Below are 10894 nucleotides of genomic sequence, written 5' to 3'. Positions count from 1 at the left end.
GCATTAAGCATTGTATGCCTTAATCCTAGATTTGTTGGAACAGAAGTTTTTATGTGATGAGAATCACCAATATGATAGCATGAATAAATAGAAATAGGCTTCAGGAAGAAGGTATTTATGTGAATTTCTGTATATATTTGATCAGAAGTTATGCAAGGGACAGATTTTGATGGAATAAGTAAGTTCTAGAAAAGATTTTACAATAGTTGGAGAATGTAGAAGAAACATCATATTAAAGTGGTGGATCCTCAAGTTCTAAGAATTAAAGAATCCATATAAGTATTACAGCATGCTTGGATTCAAAAAGGATCTCTACAGTTGTCTGTTTCAGCCAGACCTGGCCCTGATGATGAGGAAAATCATCTTTTATGACTTTTCAATATAAAAGTATTCAGTCTTTGAGAGCCTTATGCTTTATTTCCCTCAATTTCTTCTAACTTCATTTGGACGTAAGTCCAATGCCCTGTGAACTTTCTAAAACAATCATTTATTTGTTTACTAAAGTATTCATCATCAAGTAAGATGATACTTCAAGCCACTAACTGGTTTTGCAGATCACATATGCCCAAGACATGAGACATTAAATCCATAGGAGAAACTAGTTCTATCAAATGTCAAGCCTGATCTTTGGAACAGAACATTTTTGCTACCTTATCTCGGATGTGCTTGGTCTTCACCTCATAGACAAATGGATTGAGGAAAGGTGGTACCAATAGGTAACGGTTGGACAAGGTGATATGTATATACAATGGGATATAAGATCCAGACCTGTGAGTAAAAAAGGAGAAAAAGCAAGGAGATAGAACTGGAAGAAGACACATATGTGGGGAATACATGTATTGAATGCCTTAAGCCGTGCCTCTTTCTGGGGCAGATGGAAGACAGTGATAAATATCTGTGTATAGGAGAGGGTGATCAAAATGAAGTCAAGGCCACCGGCAATAAAAGCCCCAAGGAGACCATAGAATTTATTGATATAAACATCGTCAGTGGCAAGCTTCACCAGGGCCATATGTTCACAGTAAGTGTGGGATATTAACTTGGTTCTGTAAAGTTTCAAACGACACTTTATGAGCAGTAGGCATGGGATAACAAGAATGGCTGGCCGCAATGTCACTCCAACTCCAATGTTAGTGACTAGCTGTTGAGTGAATATGGTAGCATGCCTCAGAGGATAGCAGATTGCTACATAGCAGTCCAGAGCCATGGCCAGCAGGACTCCCAATTCAATACCCTGAGCTGTGTGGATGAGCCACATCTGAAAGAGGCAAGCATCAAAATAAATCTCTGACAAGTGAAACCAAAGAATTCCAAGCATCTTGGGGACAATGCTGGTGCTAAGTGCAATGTCCGTGGCTCCCAACATGGCCAGGAAGATATACATATGCTCATGGAGACTGGGCTCAGATTTGATGATGATCAAAAGTAGAGAATTTCCCATCAAAGCAATGATGCACATTGCACAGAATGGAATCCCAATCCAACACTGTACAGTTTCCAGGCCAGGGATCCCAATAAAGGTCAGCACAGAGGGCATAAATACAGTGTCATTCATAATAGACATGACAGTTTAGGGGTAATCTTAGCAAGGGGGCAACATTGGTCAAACTCTGAATCTCTCTACTCTCATATACCTATGCTATTTTTAGCCAGTCACTCAACTACTGAATGACAGAAATAAGAGAACAGCTTCATCAGCTTATTTATTATTTTTTTTTCCAATAATGAGAAAATGACAATATTGAGACCTATGGAAAGTTTCACCATTATTCATTTTAGCACAATTATCCCCCCATATTCAGTGACATCCACAGCATAAAAACAGAGTATTTAGACTCCATGCCTATGACGGGGCCCATGTGATCGGGCTTTTCTGTCATGCCCCTTTCCCTATCACACTCCATCTTCTCTTTTGTTTTTTAATGTTTCATCAAAATCAGAAAAAGAAATGAGAAAGAAAAAAGAATAAAATGGAACAATACATTACACAGAAAGACATCAAAGTCCTTGGGCCCCACTTTTCTTTCCTCTCAGCTTTCTCCCCACTCTTTGCTCTCCTTTCACTGTTGCAGGTCTTATTATTTCTACAGAACAATCTAGTACTACAAATAAGAAGATGTCTTCTAACCGTGAAATTCCTTTTCAGCAAAGAGTTTTCAAATAAGAACTTGCTTCAGTGCCCAGACATCAGATCAACAATGTCAATTGCATATTTTTTTTATGACCTTGGAAATTCTGACATAGGACACAAGTCTTTTATCTCCACTTCTCAGGTTTTTAGTACCTACAGTCCTTGATCTGTCTCTCTATCACACATTACGCTGTTTGAAAATATTAGCTAATAAAATTAATAAGGTTAGAAAGTTCGTGATGGAAGAGAAGAGAGTCCTTGGATGTTTCACCAGGAAAGCAATGAGAAGATGCTGATGAGGTTTGGGGTAAAGTTGAGTAAATAATGTTTCTTCTATGAAGGCTGAAACACAAAAAATATAGAGTGGTCCTCTTGGAGAATTGTTCAAGATGTTCTCTGGAGAATAACTAAAAAACACACAGGCACATTCAGGTGGAAGTGTCTTGGGAGTCAGCAGGAACAGAAAAAGAAATTCCTGAAATGATATCTCATTGCAATACAAAAGCTGTTGCTGGAAACACTTGACACTTTCCAGTAACTGAACACTGATTCAGTTCAGTTCAGCCACTCATTCGTGTCCGACTCTCCGCGACCCCATGAATCACAGCACGCCAGGCCTCCCTGTCCATCACCAACTCCCGGAGTTCACTCAAACTCATGTCCACAGAGTCGGTGATGCCATCCAGCCATCTGACTCTCGGTTGTCCCCTTCTCCTCCCGCCCCCAACCTTTCCCAGCATCAGAGTCTTTTCCAGTGAGTCAATTCGTCGCATGAGGTGGCCAAAGTATTGCAGCTTCAGCTTTAGCGTCAGTCCTTCCAATGAGCACCCAGGATTGATCTCCCTTAGAATGGACTGGTTGGATCTCCTGGCAGTACAAGGGACTCTCAAGAGTCTTCTCCAACACCACAGTTCAAAAGCATCAGAACACTGGTAATGAACTATAAAGTTCAGATGTAAGGATAACAAGGAGTGGGTCAATGAATATATATATATATTTGAAGTTAAAGCAGAAAAGTTGCATAGTAATTAGTTATTGAAGTCTAAATCAAGCTGATTGATACCTTTTTAAAGTGTGGCTGCTCTGAACTTTTCAAAATATTTCTCCATAAATGAAGTCATCGCCTCCAAATCGTTTTCTGAGTGCTTCCCTAGCCCCAAACAACCCTTATTTCTACTCATAATATTTAAATTTGGAATGTATTGTAGATTGTTCTATCAAATCACCCTTTCACTCAGAATTCAGTATAGCTTCCTGACAGCTGACTATGTGTATGTTGATACTTTCCACAACTATGTGTGTAATTACTGTACAACTCTTACAAGAAGTTGAGCTTATATTGAGCTAACATCTTCCCTGTAACCACTGTCTTCCTTTTTGAACTGTGTATCTTCAGATACAACAGCTTTAGATACATAGTTTTCAAATCATTTAAGATCCTCTCTCATTCAACTAAAACATTTGCAGGTCTACTCAGCGTCTCCAATAGCCTGATGCTCACTGCCCTTAACCTCTTGATCTTCCAAAGTAGACTCTCAAATTTATTATTACTGTTTTTGAATTGTAGTTCCTAGAACTTCAAAGTCAGCCCAAAATGTATTAACACTTATTTTTATGACTTGGGCTTTTATTTTTTCTGAAATTTCCATTAATTGTTTTGTACTTGTGTTTGCACTTCAAGATATAATGTCATCTCCACTTAACCTAGGACACATTCCTAACTATACACTTAGTTTCCATAAGCAGGAGTGAGAAGTGGCAAGTTGTTCTTTGGTGGTCCTAGCTATGAAAAGAAGTTGTTTTTTGCAAGAGAAGGTTGTTCTTTGCTGGTCTTAGCTATGAAAAACTTGCTTGGAACATCATTTTCCCTGATGACCAAATTCATTAAACTTTGGCAATTTCAGAGAGGTTTTTTTGTTTTGTTTTGTTTTTTTACTCCATGAAACAAAGAAGGAGGTTCAGGGCCAGAAGGAAATTAACATTTCTTGGGATACTCTTCTCACTCAATTTCCAGGAGACTGGATGTATCTAGTCCAGAAAGAGATGACAATGTTGTCTTCATCAAAGTGTGCAATTGTGCTTCCCAGAGCACTAGAAATTGGTATTCCTCTTATTCTCAAATAGGTGACACAGAAAAGAAACACCAAGTTGGAAAGTTTCATAGAGTAGAACTCCATTCAATGATTGAGCAGATTGGCCTACTTTTTCTCATGCTTTTTAAGGGAAGACAATTGGAAACAAAGCAAACAACTCCCTCTTCTTATTTACTCTACTTATTTACCCTTGACCATTCAGAGTCATTCCAAAGATTCCCAGATGCATATCAGTGATCTAGGCAGGACTGTGTTTGCAAATGGCAGGGCAGATGGGGCTTTGTTGCTTAGCAAGTTCTGTAAGGAGCTTCCTAGGTGGCACCAGTAGTAAAGAACCACCTGATAATACGGAAGACAGATGTAAGAAATATAGGTTTGATTCCTGGGTCAGGAAGATCCCCTGGAGAAGGCCATGGCAACCTATTCCATTATTCTTGCCCGGAGAATCCTATGGACAGAGGAGATCTGCAGGCTAGAGTCCATAGGGTCACAAAGAGTCAGACATGACTGAAGCCTCTTAGAAAGCATGCAAGCTCTGTAAGAAGTAAGACTTGCAAAGATAAAGGGAAAAAGAAGTCAGCAATGCACGGATTGTGTACTTCCTGTCTCAAGAGATAGGAGGTTAAACAGATAGGTCTTATCAGAAATGAAGATCTAGACTTTTCCCACAACGTCTTGATCACAGGAACTTCTATATGCTTAAATATATTGCTCAGTTGCTCAGTTGTGTCTCTTTGCAGCCCCATGAGCTGTAGCACACCAGGCTTCCCTATCCTTCACCATCCCCCAGGGCTTGCTTAAGCTCATGTCCATTGATTTGGTGATGCCATCTAACCATCTCGTTCTCTGTTGTCCCTTTCTCTTCCTGCCTTCAATCTTTCCCAGGATTAGGTGTTTGTTTGTTTTTTAATGAGCCGGTTCTTTGCATCAGGTAGCCAAAGTATTGGAGCTTCAGCTTCAGCGTCAGTCCTTCCTATGAATATTCAGGACTGATTTCCTTTAGGATTAACTGTTTTGATCTTTTTGTAGTCCAAGAGACACTCAAGAGTCTTCTGCAACACCAGACTTCAAAAGCTTTCTTATGTTCCGCTGTCACATCCATACATGACTACTGCAAAAAACAGCTTTCACTGTACAGACCATTGTCAGCAGAGTAATGTCTCTGCTTTTTAATAGCTGTCTAGGTTTGCCATAGCTGTCTTCCAAGGAGCAAGTGTCTTTTAATTTCATGACTGCACTCACCATCTGCAGTGATTTGGAGCCCCAGAAAATAGTCTGTCACGGTTTCCATTGTTTCCCCATTTATTTGCCGTGAAGTGAGGGGATTGGATACCATGATCTTTGATTTTTGAATGTCAGCTCCCAGTCTGGTTTTTGCTGACTGTATAGTGTTTCTCCATCGTTAGCTACAAAGACTATGATTAATCTGATTTTGTATTAACCATCTGGTGATGTCCATGTGTAGAGTCGTCTCTTGTGTTGTTGGAAGAAGGTGTTTGCTATAACAGTTTTGCTATAACCAGTGCATTCTCTTGGCAAAACATTGTTAGAATCTGCCCTGCTTCATTTTGTACACCAAGGCAAAACTTGACTGTGCCTCCAGGTATCTCTTGACTTCCTACTTTTGCATTCCAGTCCCCTATGATGAAAAAAAAAGTTTTTTTGGTCTTAATTCCAGAAGGTCTAATATTAGGAAGCAATTTAACACTGAATACAATAGTACTTATATCCTATGTGAAAACAACTTTCTTGTCAAACCCCTATGAGGAAAGCACAGGAGAACAAGGAAACTGAAAAGTTGGGATTTAGAGCAGGAACTGTTTTATTGCAAGGATGAAGCAAGGAATGTGAGCGACTCATGCTCAAACTGGAATTCCATCACCTCCACTAGCTTTGTTCATAGTGATACTTCCTAAGGCTCACTTGATTTCACATTCCAGGATGTCTGGCTCTAGGTGCGTGATCACACCATCGTGATCATCTGTGTCATGAAGATATTTTTTGTATAGTTCTTCTGTGTATTCTTGTCACCTCTTAATATCTTCTGCTTCTGTTAGGTCCATACCATTTCTATCCTTTATTGTGGCCATCTTTGCATTAAATATTCCCTTGGTTTCGCTAATTTTATTGAAGAGCTCGCTGGGTTTTCCCATTCTATTGTTTTCCTCTATTGCTTTGCACTGATCACTGAGAAAGGCTTTCTTATCCCTCTTTCCTATTCTTTGGAATTCTGTATTCAAATGAGTATATCTTTCCTTTTCTCCTTTGCTTTTCACTTCTCTTCTTTATACAGCTATTTGTAAGGCCTCTTCAGACAGCAATTTTTCATTTTTGCATTTATTTTTAGAAAACTCAGCAGTAGCGACAGGACTGGAAAAGGTCAGTTTTTATCCAATCCCAAAGAAAGGCAATGCCAAAAAATGCTCAAACTACCACACTATAGCACTCATCTCACACACTAGTAAAGTAATGCTCAAAAATCTCCAAGCCAGGCTTCAGCAATACGTGAACCATGAAATTCCAGATGTTCAAGCTGGTTTTAGGAAAGTCAGAGGAAGCAGAGATAAAATCACCAACATTCGCTGGATCATTGAAAAAGCAAGAGAGTTCCAGAAAAACATCTACTTCTACTTTATTTACTATGCCAAAGCCTTTGACTGTGTGGATCACAATAAACTGTGGAAAATCCTGAAAGAGATGGGAATACCAGATCACCTGACCTGCCTCTTGAGAAACCTGTATGCAGGTCAGGAAGCAACAGTTAGAACTGGACATGGAGCAACCGACTGGTTCCAAATAGGAAAAGGAGTACGACAAGGCTGTATATTGTCACCTTGCTTATTTAACTTATATGCAGAGTACATCATGAGAAATGTTGGGCTGGAGGAAGCACAGACTGGAATAAAGATTGCCTGGAGAAATATCAATAACCTCAGATATGCAGATGACACCACCCTTATGGCAGAAAGTGAAGAGGAACTAAAGAGCCTCTTGTTGAAAGTGAAAGAGGAGAGTGAAAAAGTTGTCTTAAAGCTCAACATTCAGAAAACTAAGATCATGCCATCTGGTCCCATCACTTCATGGGAAATAGATGGAAAAACAGTGGAAACTGGCTGATTTTATTTTTCCGGGCTCCAAAATCACTGTGGGTGGTGATTGCAGCCATGAAATTAAAAGACGCTTACTCCTTGGAAGGAAAGTTATGACCAACCTAGACAGCATATTAAAAAGCAGAGACATTACTTTCCAACAAAGGTCCATCTCATCAAGTCCATGGTTTTTCCAGTGGTCATGTATGGATGTGAGAATTGGACTATAAAGAAAGTTGAGTGCCGAAGAATTGATGCTTTTGAACTGTGGTGTTGGTGAAGACTTTGAGAGTCCCTTGGACTGCAAGGAGATCCAACCAGTCCATCCTAAAGGAGATCAGTCCTGGGTGTTCATTGGAGTTACTGATGCTGAAGCTGAAACTCCAATACTTTGGCCACCTGATGCAGAGAGCTGACTCATTGGAAAAGACCCTGATGCTGGGAAAGATTGAGGGCAGGAGGAGAAGTGGAAGACAGAGAATGAGATGGCTGGATGGCATCACTGACTCGAGGTACATGAGTTTGAGTGAACTCCGGGAGTTGGTGATGGACAGGGAGGCCTGAGGCCTGGCATGCTGCAGTTCATGGGGTCACAAAGAGTCTGACACAACTGAGCAACTGAACTGAATTGATTATTTATTTGAAAATGGTAACTAAATCACAAAGAACAAGTATTATAAATGTACCATATGGCTAAAATGATGATAAGCTGTATCAAATATTAGTAAAGATGTCCAGTAATAAAGATTCTTATATTTCACCATTGAATATAATTGAACTAACATTTTAGAAATGCATTACACCACTTACTATCATTGGCAATACCCGATGAATTAGCAATACGAGTTTTAGACGCAGAAATCGTCACTCTAAGTGCACCAGGATACATACACAAGAATGTTTAAAATTGTGTTCTTCATAATCAAATCTTCTCAATGCCCATAAACACAGAATGGGTAAAGAAGCTATAGTATATTCATACCATAGTATATGATGCAAAAAAGAACATAAGCATGATAGATGTACAAAAAATATTCTAGTCAAAAATTCACAAGAAGTAAAACAGAAAAAAATCGATACTATGTACTTCCAATTATATAAAATTGAAAAATCAGCAAAACTAAAAGGTTTAAGAATGAGTGCTTAAGTTGTAAACATATATAGAAAAAAATATATAATTACTTTAGCTCTTAATGTAGAGATTATCTTTAGGAAGAGTGAGAGATTGTAATGGTGAAGGAACACAACACAAGACTTGTAGGAATGAGAAATTGTTTATTCATCTAGAAGTTATTTTCATGAGCTTTACAAAAATTGATTATTTTCACTTTTCTGTGTGAGAATTATATTTCAAAATCAAAGAAAATACCTGCACTAGTGGTTATATTACTTGCTTCTAATCACCTGAATCAATGTTTAAATTCTAATTATTTATTCTTATGAAAGTTAAGATAATTACTTTGCTTGTATTTTCTCCAGAACTGTCAATTCTTACTAACTGACCTATTTCTAATCTTCTATTTTAGAGACAAAAATTAGTTGCTCTATTATTACACCTTGTCATTGGTCTCTTTAGCTAATTATAAGCTAAAATACTTGACAGTCAACCCACAGGCATATTATACCCTACATACCTCATTTGAAAACTACTTTTTATGTATGATGATGTCCTTTTATGGTTTATGTTGTTTGTCTTTTCTCACACTCCAGAAGATAAATGAAGCCAGGCATTCTGATGCATATGGAATGTGTTTGTTTGTTTTTTGTTGTTGATACAGCTAGGTTGATTTTTCTTATTGAACTTTTCAAATGTATGTGCTTTTTCTAGTAAAATTTATGCACTTTGGCACATTTTTGCACTTTATATTTTTGAATATGGTTCTCCCAATTCTAGCATAATTAATTGGTTGTTGTCATCACATTCCATTTGCCTTGGTTTCTTATTCAGGGATATCACAACTTTTTATCTGTATTCTGTGCACATACATGCTGCAACCTCTTGGAGAGAATTCATATATTTGCTGTTTTACTTCTTTTGAGAGGTGGGTGTCTTCATCAGTTATTCATTATGCACTATGGTTGCCACAGCTTTTTGAAACTTTTAATGCTGCAACGGATTTAAAATTAACTAAGTTTTTGTCACCTCATTAAAGAAATTTTTGTACGTCTGAGATTCACTAACATATTGCTTTATAACTTACCTCAGTGTATTTTTCCTTTCTTCATATACCTCAGGTTTATAAAAATTTTGTTAAAACCTTAGTGCAGGACTTCCCTGGCAGTCCGGTGGTTAAGACTCCATCCTTTTAATACAGGGGACACAGGTTCAATCCTTGGTCAAGAGCAAACATTCCAAAGATTCCACATCCTGCTCAGTATCTAACCTACCTGAGGTCAGTTGCAAAAGTACATTATGACACAAGTTCATTCTGCTTTATTCAACAAAATTATTTCTTCCAAAATAATTATCTGCTTCTGCCTCTTAAATGACATGATTCCTTTTTCTTTCTTTCTTTCTTTTTTTTTTGTAGTGAAATGTTGGGTTATTTCTTTCTTTGCCTATGCATTAGTTTACAACTACATATTCAGATATCTCTCTTTGTTTACTACTTTCTTCTTAAAAGTTTTCATATTACCCTAAAGTCTCTATATTTGTTGGCTTTGAATACCATTGATCAACAACAAAAAATGTCTTATTGTTCATTATTCAATGTCACTTTTCTGAAGTTTGAAGAAGTGTCAAGCATTACCTTACTGTTGATAAAAGCACCAATTAACACAGTTCCTCTACTCAAGATACTTGCAGTATGAAATTTCTAAATGCAGTGAAAATGTATTTGTATATGTGTTCAGTGCTAGAACTGAAGGTCCAATTTCAAGCAAAACTCAAATTGGGTAAAATCATTAAAATATTTCTCTCTGGAAGGATGTTTTCTATTTAGATACCAATTGGATTTTTTGGCTTAAAAAATGTATATTTTTGAATATACTTAAAATTTCTATTAGCATTTTTTAATTTATACTTTCATGTGAAAACTCCTCAGTGTTTATAGACTTTGGTCAGCATCATACAGATTTTATATTTTTGATATTGATATTTCTAATTTTACATAGTTTATATATTCATCAGTTATTCAGAGAAAGTAGACAAAAATAGATAAGTAATTTTAAAAAGTCAAAATATAGATTCATGAACAAATATTAGAAAGTGAAACATAGCTAGAATTATAGCTTTGAATTGGTTTTGAAAATATTGATATATTTCATGGTGCTTGAAAATTACTGGAAATGAAGTGCTGTTTTCTTCAATTTTGCTGTCAATATGTGTTACTAGAAGGGAAATTCTAGGTTTAAATAAACGGGACCAAACAAGAATAACAGAAACAATTTGAAACCTCAGCATAAGAGAGCTTGTTCTTTCTGTGAATAGCAAACCAAAGTTTTTAAGTGTTTGAGGATTTGTTAAATTATCAGCATTTGAGCTTTAAAGATTGTTTTCAGATGTAGATATTCATTCATGATGTAACTTTTCACCATATTAAAGTTACTACTTTAAACTAAAATCTCTACAGAAGGAGCCA

At 37.2% G+C, this 10894-nt stretch overlaps 1 pseudogene; it reads right to left on the bottom strand.

Annotated features, from left to right (window-relative positions):
- Positions 1-614: 614 nt before the first annotated feature.
- On the bottom strand, positions 615-1564 carry LOC129553932 (olfactory receptor 52A1-like; annotated as a pseudogene).
- Positions 1565-10894: the final 9330 nt, after the last annotated feature.

This window comes from Moschus berezovskii, chromosome 14 (assembly GCF_049115385.1).
Source record: "Moschus berezovskii isolate FMDL1 chromosome 14, NW_MosBer_1.0, whole genome shotgun sequence".
In the NCBI taxonomy this organism is placed as follows: domain Eukaryota; kingdom Metazoa; phylum Chordata; class Mammalia; order Artiodactyla; family Moschidae; genus Moschus; species Moschus berezovskii.
The sequence above is the reverse complement of the archived record's forward strand: the minus strand, read 5'-3'. Positions and strand labels throughout refer to the sequence as shown.